General features: G+C 37.1%; 1 pseudogene; it reads left to right on the forward strand.

Annotated features, from left to right (window-relative positions):
- The first annotated feature begins 3895 nt into the window (after positions 1-3895).
- LOC147614854 (putative syntaxin-131 pseudogene) lies at positions 3896-5249 on the forward strand (annotated as a pseudogene).
- The last annotated feature ends 7804 nt before the right edge of the window (positions 5250-13053 follow it).

A 13053-nucleotide genomic window follows, 5' to 3' on the forward strand; every position in this document is an offset into this window, starting at 1 on the left:
GCTCACCACCTATCCACTCAAGGGCATTTTCAACAGTTCCTAGCTCATAGTAACCGGCAATATATTCACATATCAAAAATAGAATCTTCGTTGAAGATCAGCAAGATCAACCAACGGATCCATAAAGAGCCATGGACTCATCTGTTGAGGACTAGCAAGGTCAATAAACCAGATCCATGCCCGAATTCAGAAAACAACTCTTACTCCTCGTTCCAATATCTTCCACGACGCACGTGTGGGTATCATCGGTGGCCCAGAGCTCGAGCACCGTATGGTCAGCACCCTCTAGGATCCTTTGCAGGTGACCTAGCACTTCACTCATAGGCCGCTTCCTTGGTCCCTCATCCACCGTACCGGAAGCTCACCATTTTAATTGAACCGAGGTTGGTCAAGACCTCGTCGGCCGACCTTGCTATGCGAGACATCCTCCAATGACTCTCCGTTCAGCTGTTGCAACTTTATCAGATTAGGTCTCCACGACCTCATTCAGAAGATGGTCAAAATGCTTCTCCAACATTCTTGACATAAAACAGTCATTTAAAAACAGTTCAAAAATACAGTTTCTATAACGAACTCTCGTCTTTCCACATTTCTCCACATCAAACCACATTAATTAATTCCACAACCATTTCATAAGTATTCCTATTCTCATCCAATCACATTAATTAATTCCACAACCATTTCATAAGTATTCCTATTCTCATCCAATCACATCATTTTCATCTCATCACATCATTTTCATTTTCACCCAATCATATCATTTTCATTTTCATCCAATCACATCATTTTAATCTCATCACATCCTTCCTCAATTTATCCTCATCAGATCTCATCCACTCGCATCTACCCATATCCACATCACATTCATTCACATCTCATCCATTCAGACCACATCACATTCACTCACATCTCATCCATTCAGACCACATCACATTCACTCACATCACATCTCATTCATTTTACCTCACATCTCATTCATTCACATCTATCTCGATTCACATCCCATCACATCACATTCATTCATATTCATCACATTCACTTTCATTCATATCCATCACATTCACTCTCATCACCATTATATCACATCACTTCTATCCACATCACATCTCATTCATACACATCACTTCTATCCACATCACATCTCATTCATACACATCACTTCTATCCACATCATATCTCATTCATACACATCTCATCTCATTCATCCACATCCATCCAATCGTTCACATGTATGACTACTCGCATCTGTCCATACATTCATATCTATCACTTCACATCCACATATATTCATGTCACATCTCATCTCTTTACATCACATCACATTCTTTCACATACACATCTATATCCATTCTTTCACATACATCCACATCCATTCTTTCACATACTCATTCACATCTATTCTTCACTTACACATTCACATCCATTCTTCACATACACATCCTTATCCATTCTTTCACATACACATCCTTATCCATTCTTTCACATACTCATTAACATCCATTCTTCACATACACATTCACTCATCTCATATCATTCACATCCATTCTTCACATACACATCCTTATCCATTCTTTCACATACACATCCTTATCCATTCTTTCACATACTCATTAACATCCATTCTTCACATACACATTCACTCATCTCATATCATTCATTTACATTCTGATTCACATCACATCTCATATCATTCATTTACATTCACATGACATCATTCACATTTATCTGATTCACATCACATCCATTCATTCACATTTATTTGATTCACATCACATCTCATCACCTCAATTCACTTCACATCCATCCATCCATTCTTGTCATCTATCTAATTCCCATCACATCTCATCACATCTATTCACCTTATATTCTCATCACTTCTATTCACATTACATTCATCCATCCATTCACATATATCTGATTCACATCACATCCATCCAATCACATCACATCACATCGCATCTATCTGATTCACATCACATCCATTCGCATCTATTTGATTCACATCACATCCATCCATCCAATCATCATCTATCTAATTCACATCTTATCTCATCACATCTATTCACCTCATATTCTCATCACTTCTATTCACATCACATCTTTCCAATCATCTATCTGACTCACATCTTATCTCATCACATCTATTTACCTCACATCTCATCACCTCTATTCACCTCACATCTCATCACCTCTATTCACATCACACCCATCCATCTAATCATCTGTCTGCTGATTCACATCTTATCTCATCACATCTATTTACCTCATATTCTCATCACTTCTATTCACAAAATCTATTTATGCATAATTTAATTTTAAGAAAAATAACACTTTTGAAACAAAATTAAATCCTTTATGCATCTTTCTATGCATAAATTCAATTTTAATAAGAATAACTCTTTTGAAATAAGAATAAATCCTTTATGCATCTTCCTTTGCATAAATTAAATTTTAATGACAATGAGACTTTTGAAATAAGAATAAATCCTTTATGCATCTTCCTATGCATAAATTCAATTTTAATGAGAATGAGACTTTTGAAATAACAATAAATCCTTTATGCATCTTCGTATGCATAAATTCAATTTTAATGAGAATGAGACTTTTGAAATAAGAATAAATATTTTATGCATCTTCCTATGCATAAATTCAATTTTAATGAGAATGACACTTTTGAAATAAGAATAAATCTTTTATGCATCTTCCTATGCATAAATTCAATTTTAATGAGCTTGACACTTTTGAAATAAGAATAAATCTTTTATGCATCTTCCTATGCATAAATTCAATTTTAATGAGAATGACACTTTTGAAATAAAAATAAATATTTTATGCATCCTTCCTATGCATAAATTCAATTTTAATGAGAATAGAACTTTTGATATAAAAATAAATATTTTAGAATGCACAAACGGAGGGAATTACTCTTTTAGAATGCACAAACGGAGGGAATTACTCTTTTAGAATAACCTAATGATAAACTTTAGTTCCACAAAATTTAAGAAAATTTTTCCATAACCTCCTTTGTATGGCTGACCATTTCTCAATTTTATCATTCAATTTATGACTTGAATTAATCTGATAGCCTCCAATTTTGACATCAAATAGGCTAAGAAGATGCAACTTTTCTCAAATAAGAATGATGTTATTCCATGTTTATTTTGTATCCAAGCCTAGACATACACTTGTTGCCGTATGATTTGTACGCATGTCCAACTTTGTAAATGCTTGGCAATTTAGCGGGTCCGCACTTGTAAAGCCAAAGCATGGAAACTCTCTCTAGCTATTTTGTAAGGTTAAAAGCCATGGTCTATGTATGCACAAAAATGAAAGCTAAGCCTAAGGTTTCAAAAAGCTTATGTAACAAACTTTTCAAATTCAATAAAGAAAGAAAGAGAAAGGAGTCGTGTGATTTGGGAGGTTTGGGAAGTTGGAAGTTGGTTACAACCTCTCTCTACCTTTATCTACCAATCTCACGGTTCTTTTCAATCTCTCTCAATTGGCACAAACTCTTGCTTTCTTGTTTCTTCCATCTCTCTTGTGCTTCAACGCCCTATCCATGGAGGAAGAGAGTGAAGAAGAAAATGGTGAGGATGATCTCCATGCTTATCTTTTGTGTGCCATAACCTAGGTTTAGGGTTTCTTTGTGTGTGTAAGGCTATGGTTTCTTAGAGAGAGAGAGAGATAGTGTGTGTGTGCCATTCTTGAGTGTATTTGAGTGTTTCTTGCAGTTTTTATGGCAATGGGCTGAGCCCAGTGCATATATTTTGCATGCTTGAGTCCGAGATTTGCTGTCTTTTTGTGTGCTTGGAAGTTTTTTTGTGTGCTTGGAAGGCTATTTCATTTGGTGCGTTCGCCGGGAGGGGCTAGCCATGGAACTTGCAAGAGGCAGCTTAACTCACACGCATGGGAAATGGGAGGGGAGATAATCATTCTGTAGACCTTGAGGTAGGTTCGGAAAGCGCCTCTGATCCTTCCAAAGATCTGGCAATGGCTCAATTTTTTGAAGAGGTTGCTGAGATCAAAACCTTGATGGCACAGATCAGGAAGCATCTGCAAAAGCTACAGGGAGCTCATGAGGAGTCGAAGTCTGTTACAAGAGCAGCGGCTATGAAAGCCTTAAAGCAGCGCATGGAGGTTGATGTAGATGAAGTAAGCATTATGGCAAAGAACATCAAGGAAAAACTGGAGGCACTTGATAGTGCGAATCTGGCAAACAGAAAAAAACCCGGTTCTGGAGAGGGTACAAGCATTGACCGCATTCGTATGTCAATGGCAGCAACATTGAAGAAAAAGCTGAAGGAGCTAATGGCTGAATTTTAGACATTAAGGCAGAAGATCCAGGATGAGTATAGAGAGGTGGTTGAAAGGCGTGCTTTTACAGTCACTGGGAAGAAGCTTGATGAAGAGACCATAGACCGCTTGATAGAAACAAGGGACAGTGAGCAGATTTTTCATAAGGCTATCCAGGAGCAAGGACATGGGCAGATACTAGATACATTGGCAGAGATCCAGGAGCGGCATGATGCTGTAAAAGACATTGAGAAAAAGCTTCTCGATTTACATCAGATTTTCTTGGATATGGCTGTGTTGGTGGAGGCACAAGGTGAGATGCTGGACAACATTGAAACACAGGTCACAAATGCCGTGGAACACGTGCAGGCTGGAACGGCAGCTCTGCAGCAGCGGGCCAAATTCACGTTCTTTCTTTAATAAGCATTAAATGAACTCCTATGAAGAGCCAGTTCACACACACAACTATAATTTGTTCTAAACAGGGCAGCGTGTTTTAAATCCTTATGCCGGAGATTTTTGGCACAGCAAGGGTATGTAGATGCGGGTGGCAGATTTTCATGCAGATTTTGAGTGAGGGAGAGCTATGAAATTATGATCTTTTGATGGGGATTATTTTGGTGTTTGAAGTTGAGAGTTGTTATTATTTCCATAGGATGTTTGTGGGTTTTTTGTGGGGGATGTGTTGATGATTTTTCACCTCATTCTATGTTTGGTGGAGTATGGAGTAAGTGTAGGAGAGTAAGTGAGGAGTTTGAAGAGGTGTGATGAAGTTTGAGGAGTTTTTTTGAAAGAGAGATTAAGTATGTGAAAAGGGAGAAATTTCATTGATATTTTGTTCGCGGGAGCTCACAAGCTAAGTGTGGGAGGAATGATAGCCTCCAATTTTGACATCAAATAGGCTAAGAAGATGCAACTTTTCTCAAATAAGAATGATGTTATTCCATGTTTATTTTGTATCCAAGCCTAGACATACACTTGTTGCCGTATGATTTGTACGCATGTCCAACTTTGTAAATGCTTGGCAATTTAGCGGGTCCGCACTTGTAAAGCCAAAGCATGGAAACTCTCTCTAGATATTTTGTAAGGTTAAAAGCCATGGTCTATGTATGCACAAAAATGAAAGCTAAGCCTAAGGTTTCAAAAAGCTTATGTAACAAACTTTTCAAATTCAATAAAGAAAGAAAGAGAAAGGAGTCGTGTGATTTGGGAGGTTTGGGAAGTTGGAAGTTGGTTACAACCTCTCTCTACCTTTATCTACCAATCTCACGGTTCTTTTCAATCTCTCTCAATTGGCACAAACTCTTGCTTTCTTGTCTCTTCCATCTCTCTTGTGCTTCAATGCCCTATCCATGGAGGAAGAGAGTGAAGAAGAAAATGGTGAGGATGATCTCCATGCTTATCTTTTGTGTGCCATAACCTAGGTTTAGGGTTTCTTTGTGTGTGTAAGGCTATGGTTTCTTAGAGAGAGAGAGAGATAGTGTGTGTGTGCCATTCTTGAGTGTATTTGAGTGTTTCTTGCAGTTTTTATGGCGATGGGCTGAGCCCAGTGCATATATTTTGCATGCTTGAGTCCGGGATTTGCTGTCTTTTTGTGTGCTTGGAAGGCTATTTCATAATCCAATTTGAATTCTAATATCTCTAATCTACTCCATTTTCGAAAAATCAAGAGAGTAAACAATGAAAAGAGTTTAATCAATCTTTTAATTAAACTTTCTAGGGTTGAGAAGGGCTGAATTGTAAATGAAAGATCCCTGCCCCCTCCATGCAACAGATTCGGGGTTGCTAGCAGTGAAAGTAGCACTCCTTGCGCGGTGCAGGGTCCTCTCACTTGGGGCCTCGCCCACCACGGATATCCGGACAGGAGACTAATCCCTTGGTTCTTCCAAAACCGAACCCGGAAAAACTTCCCTTGCCCGGAAAGCACAGGCGATTCCTGCAAGATAAGTTTACTCTAACGTAGTCAAGGTCATTACTGACCAAAGTAATCCGACCGAACCTAAAGTCACTTGGTCAGATCAAGGAAGAAACTTGCACTTGGATCATAGAGATCAACGCTTTTTTCCAAATCGAGGCACAGCCGTTGATTCCTTTTTCCATAGAACAATTACTATCTGGGATTTACTTCATCTAGCGTACTACAACAGAAATTGAGTCTCATTTTATGGATCCATCAGTCCAACCTCCAGTCCCATGGGTTAGCCAACTGCCTAGCCAACCGCCCAACCATTGTAGTGATGGGATCCAATTAAGAATTTGGTTAGGTTTTATCTCGGGTACTGGGAAAAGAGTTCCTAAGCCCCCTAGCCGGATGTTCATGCAAACTTAAAGCTAGTCACACCACTTACACACCCAATATGAAATTGCTTTCTTCACAGATTCAGCTATCTTTAAAACAATCATTTAATGAAGCTATAGTATCACTGATCACAATCCTCCAAAAATATCCAGTTGAATCTTAATTTCCAATCATTCATCCATCGGAGTATCTATGGCATCATTGGCAACTAGAACGCTCACCACCTGTCCACTCAGGGGCCTTTTTCATAGTTCCTAGCTCATAGTTCCCGGCAACATATTCACTTATAAAAAAATTCAAGATGGAATCTCCATTGAAGATCAGCAAGATCAACCAACATATCCATATAAAAGAGCCATGGACTCATCCGTTGAGGACCAGCAAGGTCAATCAACCAGATCCATGCCTGATTTCAGAAAACAACTCTTACGCCTTGTTCCAATATCTTCCACGACGCACGTGTGGGTATCTTTGGCGACCCAGAGTCCGAGCACCGTATGGTCAGCACCCTCTAGGATCCTTCGCAGGTCACCTAGCGCTTCACTCATAGGCCGCTTCCTTGGTCCCTCATCCACCGTACCGGAAGCTCACCATTTAAATTGAACCGAGGCGGGTCAAGACCTCGATCGACCTTGCTACGCGAGACGTCCTCCGTTGACTCTCCGTTAGCTGCTGCAACTTTATCAGTTAGGTCTCCACGACCTTATTCACAAGACGGTCAAAATGCTTCCCTAGCATTCTTGACATAAAACAGTCATTTACAAACAGGTCACACAATTACAGTTTCTATAATGAACTCTCGCCTTTCCACATTATCCCTCATTAGTCCACATTACTTATTCCACATTCAATTCATATGTGTACCCATTCTCATCCAATCACATCATTTTCCATCTCATCACATCAGATTCATTCACATCACATATCATTCACATCCATCCTGATTCGCATGTCATCACATCTCATCCATTCACTCATATCGACGTCACATCCTTTCACATACACATTCGCATTCATTATTCCACATACACATCCACATCCACATCCATACATCCATTTCCACACACATCCATTTCCACATCCACATTCATACATCCACATCCACATTCACATTCATACATCCACATCCATACATCCACATCCACATCCGCATACATACATCCACATCCATATCCACATCAGTACATCCACATCCACATCCATATCCACATCCATACATCCATATCCACATCCACATTCATACATCCACATCCACATCCATACATCCATTTTTACATCCACATTCATACATCCACATCCACATCTACATCCATACATCCATATCCACATCCACATTCATACATCCACATCCACATCCATACATCCATTTTCACATCCACATTCATACATCCACATCCACATCTACATCCATACATCCATACATCCATACGTCCACATCCATACATCCATACATCCACATCCACATCCACATCCACATCCACATCCACATCCACATCCACATTCATACATCCATTTTCACATCCACATCCACATCTACATTTATACATCCATATCCACATCCACATTCCATATCTACATCCATACATCCACATCCACATCTACATTCATACATCCACATCCACATTCCATATCATATCCACTTTTACATCCACATCCATACATCCATTTTCACATCCACATTCATACATCCACATCCACATCCACATCTATATCCATACATCCATATCCACATCCACATTCATACATCCACATCCACATCCACATCCACATCCACATCCACATCCACATCCATACATCCATTTTTACATCCACATTCATACAACCACATCCACATCTACATCCATACATCCATATCCACATCCACATTCCATATCTACATCCATACATCCACATCTACATTCATACATCCACATCCACATTCCATATCATATCCACTTCCACATCCACATCCATACATCCATTTTCACATCCACATTCATACATCCACATCCACATCTACATACTCATCTTATCGCATCTGACATACATTTTATCACATCTTATTTTTTTCTTATCACATCCATTCACAAGCTATTACCATTTAATCGCTTTTTTCTAGATTGATACCAACAATAGGACTTTTTCTAAATTTCTGCCAATTGCTTGGCCTAATTAAAGATTCTTTTTCTGACAACTATTTCCGTATTCCTTCTCAATTCCTCAATTGAATTATATTCAATATTCTCCTTTTGAATAAAAGAATTCATGGGATTTGTAGAAATCAATTCTACCCATATTTCTACTTTTAGTAAATAATCATAAATCGATTTATACTAGAAATTCCTCTTCTTCTCGTTTAAATTTCTTGGATCCCAATTACCATGGGAATTCCTCTTTTGCATTTAATTATTTACACTCCATGGGAATTACTCTTTTCCCCATCAATTATTTCTCATAAAATAAATTTATCTAAATTAAAATATCCATTACTTCGATATGCTAGAAATTTCTCTTTGCCCATCTAAATGATGGAATTCCAAATGTCATAAGAATTCCTCTTTTGACATTTAAATATTTCTCATAGATAAATAAATTTATCTAAAAATTCATCTTTGAATTTAAATAAAGTATCCCATAATTCCAATATACTAGGAATTTCTTTTTTCCCATCCAATTGATGGAATTCCAAATGTAATAGGAATTTCTCTTTTAACATTTAATTATTTCTTATAGATAAATAAATTTATAAAAAAATCATCTTTAAATTTAAATGAATTATCCAATAATTCTAGTATACTAGGAATTTCTCTTTTCCCATCCAATTGATGGAATTCCAAATGTACTAGGATTCCTCTTTTATCATTTAAACTTATCTATGCAAAAAGATAAATTTTCTCTTGAAAATTAAATAAAAATCTTCATTAATTCCTTTGCACTAGGAATTATACTTTCCTTATTTAAATATTTTAATTTCAATATGGTGGAAATTCTTCTTTCATCATAAAAATTTATCTATACAAAAAGATAAATTTAACTAAAACCTTTCTTTAATTTTTACATAAAATATAAAAGATCTAGGATGATAATTCCTAGAATATGGTAGGAAGTCCTCTTTTCATATTATGAATGAAAATGTTTTATGTGTTTATTTTACAAAAATTTTACCATAGCTCCGCTGCTACTGATAATTCTCAATTTAATTGAAAGAATGAAGTTTAATTTTATTAATAAGATTAGAATGACCACTAATTGCATCATTATCCAATTATGGATTGATTCATAATTTCTCTATGAAATAAATATCATAAAAGTATTAAAAAGCCATTATTTTGGCCTCCAATTAGACAAGCATAGAAGTTACTTTTGGATTAGAGAAATGCTTCATGAGAAGCTTCATTTGGATTGAGAATAGGTCATAGGAATGACCTTTCTTTCGGGGAGAGACAAAAATGCTTAAAAACCATTAAAATTAAGCATAAATGAAAATTTATGTGTTTCTTTATTACAATACATCAAAGAACTTCAATAGTATTCAAAAGCCATTCAAATTAAGCTTCTCAAGCTTGAGAGGGGTTGAGAAGAGAGAAACATTTAGAAATTATGGAAAAAAGATCATAATCCACTCTTTACCTTCCAAATTGCTTGATTCTTCAATAACGGTAGAGGCTCCCAACCAATCAATTGGTTTGGTATGTTGATGGAGTCACCAAGGAAGATTAAAGAGAGAGGGAAGCTCCAATTTCTTCAATTTGGAGAGGATTTTTAGAGGATAGTAAAAATTATCATTTTTCAGCATAATACTGGCATAGTATATTTCTCATATTTTTTTACAAAGGCTAAGGATCTATTTATAGGTGAGAGAGGCCTTTAACCAAGTCCAAATAATTTCTAGAATTTTCTAGGTTTAGTTTGGTTGAATTTGGACAAGATTTGGACCTAGTTTGGTTCCCTTTTGATTTGGTTTGATCCAAGAGAGAGGAGAGATATAAAAATCACAATATTTTTGAGTTTAAAACTCCACCACACATGTGAAATAGGCGCCTCCTTGAAGGGACCCCTTTTCCTTACACATGTGTCAAAAATGAATCATTATACCCAAAATATCTCTTTTTTTAGTAATACTCATAGTTTTTTACTAATAAACCTTGTACATAGTCAACTCTTCATCTTATGTGGGCATTTACTCATTTTTGGGTATCTTTCTTTTATAAATTGGATTTATCTCCTCCCCACACATGGATTGATCCTATTGGCCCATAGGAACCTTAATTGGACCATAATCCAAAAATTTCTGAAAATCTAGACCCTTAGGCTAAGGTCCTTTATACCTATTTCCAATTAATTCCAATTGCACATTGAAAAGTTCTTTTTGAAATTCTGTTTCAGGGGAACCTATTTTAAACACTAGGAGGATTTTTATATCCAAAAATATCTCAATTTTGGACTACCTCCCTCCACATTTTCTCTCTCTGGATCAAAACAGGGTAAAAACAGAATCTTTCTTTTATTTCACAGAGGGGAATAATTATAAGATCAGAAAGGGAGGTTCTTACTCCTGTATACCTTAAATGCTGGGAGGGAGGAATCTTACATCCTACCCCACTTAAAAAACGCGAGATGTCCTCATCTCACAAAGTAGAGGACAACTCTTTCCCTTAAGATCCAACTTATTCTGGGGTTCCTTATATTCTGGTCAACCCAACAGAATCCTGGGATAAATATCCCTTATATAGAACTCATCATTAAATAACAATTCATTCAGATCATATCATTCAAATCTTTAACACAATAATGGTCCATTAGACCGAAAAATTGCTTTCTGAACATTCCTCCATGGGAATTTCAATCAAGCAAGTTCTCAATTTGTTATCCCTTAACTTGATCCACCGGGTCAAGTGTTAACAGCAGCAATCTCACAGCACAATCCACTAATCTCATAGTGATTTGCTGAAGTCATTATCATGATTCGTGTTTTACAAACATTATCACAGGGACTTGTCCTATTCATCCTTATTGTGGTTTTTGCTCAGCTTAACGCTTTTTAATTAAAATTCACGAATCATCTTTTTCCAATCAGAATCCAAATTAACTCATCAATTCTCAACCAGAATTTTAAAATCATATCAACCACATTCGAATTCATCATCTAGATAGCATTTTTGCTTATAATTTCAAGGTCTTAGATTTACTTGTATATACTGCCAGTTACACCCTCGGTATATACGGGTAGTCATGGTCCTTGAAATTACAAGGTAAATACCATCATGTCTAGGCCTTAAGCAAGTCAGGGATTCCATACAATTGCGGTACTTCCATCTGAAGACCCAACTACCAACTTATGAATTTCAGTCTGAATACCAATTTGTATGAATGTCATCACACAATTCCAATCTTTTACTGTTACTTCATAAATTTTTGACATTTTTGGCTTCTCATTTGATCCTCATTAGCCAAATTGCTCTGATATACCAGCTGAAAGATCCCTGCCCCCTCCGTGTAACGGATTCAGGATTGCTAGCAGAGCGGAAGTAGCACTCCTTGCACGGTGTAGGGTCCTCTCACTCGGGGCCTCGCCCAGGGATATCCGGACAAGAGACTAATCCCTTGGTTCTTCCAAAACTGAACCCGAAAAAACTTTCCTTGCTCGGAAAGCATGGGCGATTCCTCTAGGATAAGTTTACTCTAACGTAGTCAAGGTCATTACTGACCAAACTGATCCGACCGAACCTAAAGTCACTTGGTCAGATCAAGGAAGAAACTTGCACTTGGATCATAGAGATCAACGCTTTTTTCTCCATCGAGAGGCATAGCCGTTGATTCCTTTTTCCATAGAACAATTACTATCTGGGACTTACTTCATCTAGCGTACTACAACAGAAATTGAGTCTCATTTTATGGATCCATCAGTCCAGCCTAACCCCATCTAGTCCCATGGGTTAGCCAATCGTCCAACCACTGTAGTGATGGGATCCAATTAAGAATTTTGTTAGGTTTTGTCCCGGGTACCAAGGAAAAGAGTTCCTAGGTCCCCTAGTCGGATGTTCATGCAAACTTAAAGCTAGTCACACCACTTACACACCCAATATGAAATTGCTTTCTTCACAGATTTAGCTATCTTTAAAACAATCATTTAATGAAGCCATAGTATCAGTGATCACAATCCTCCAAAATATCCGGTTGAATCTTAATTTCCAATCATTCCTCCATCGGAGTATCTATGGCAACCTTTGAGAGACTTCCTCTCCAATATATATCACCTTTTGTCTAAATTTTTACTACTGGCCTAGTTCCCACAGGGTTTTCAATAAATGCAACATAAGTGTAGACATATTGCTTCTCTTTTAGATGTAGAAATTTGGAGGAGGTAGTGATTAATATTAATTAACACAACATTAATCAAGTGATAAAATTATAACAAAGTTAGAGTTACTCAAAGATGGAGATCGCCATAGTTGCACACAGATATGGAGACGTGTTGTTGG

This window comes from Cibotium barometz, chromosome 41 (assembly GCF_041138505.1).
Source record: "Cibotium barometz isolate CiBa-2024 chromosome 41, ASM4113850v1, whole genome shotgun sequence".
Taxonomy (NCBI): Eukaryota; Viridiplantae; Streptophyta; class Polypodiopsida; order Cyatheales; family Cibotiaceae; genus Cibotium; species Cibotium barometz.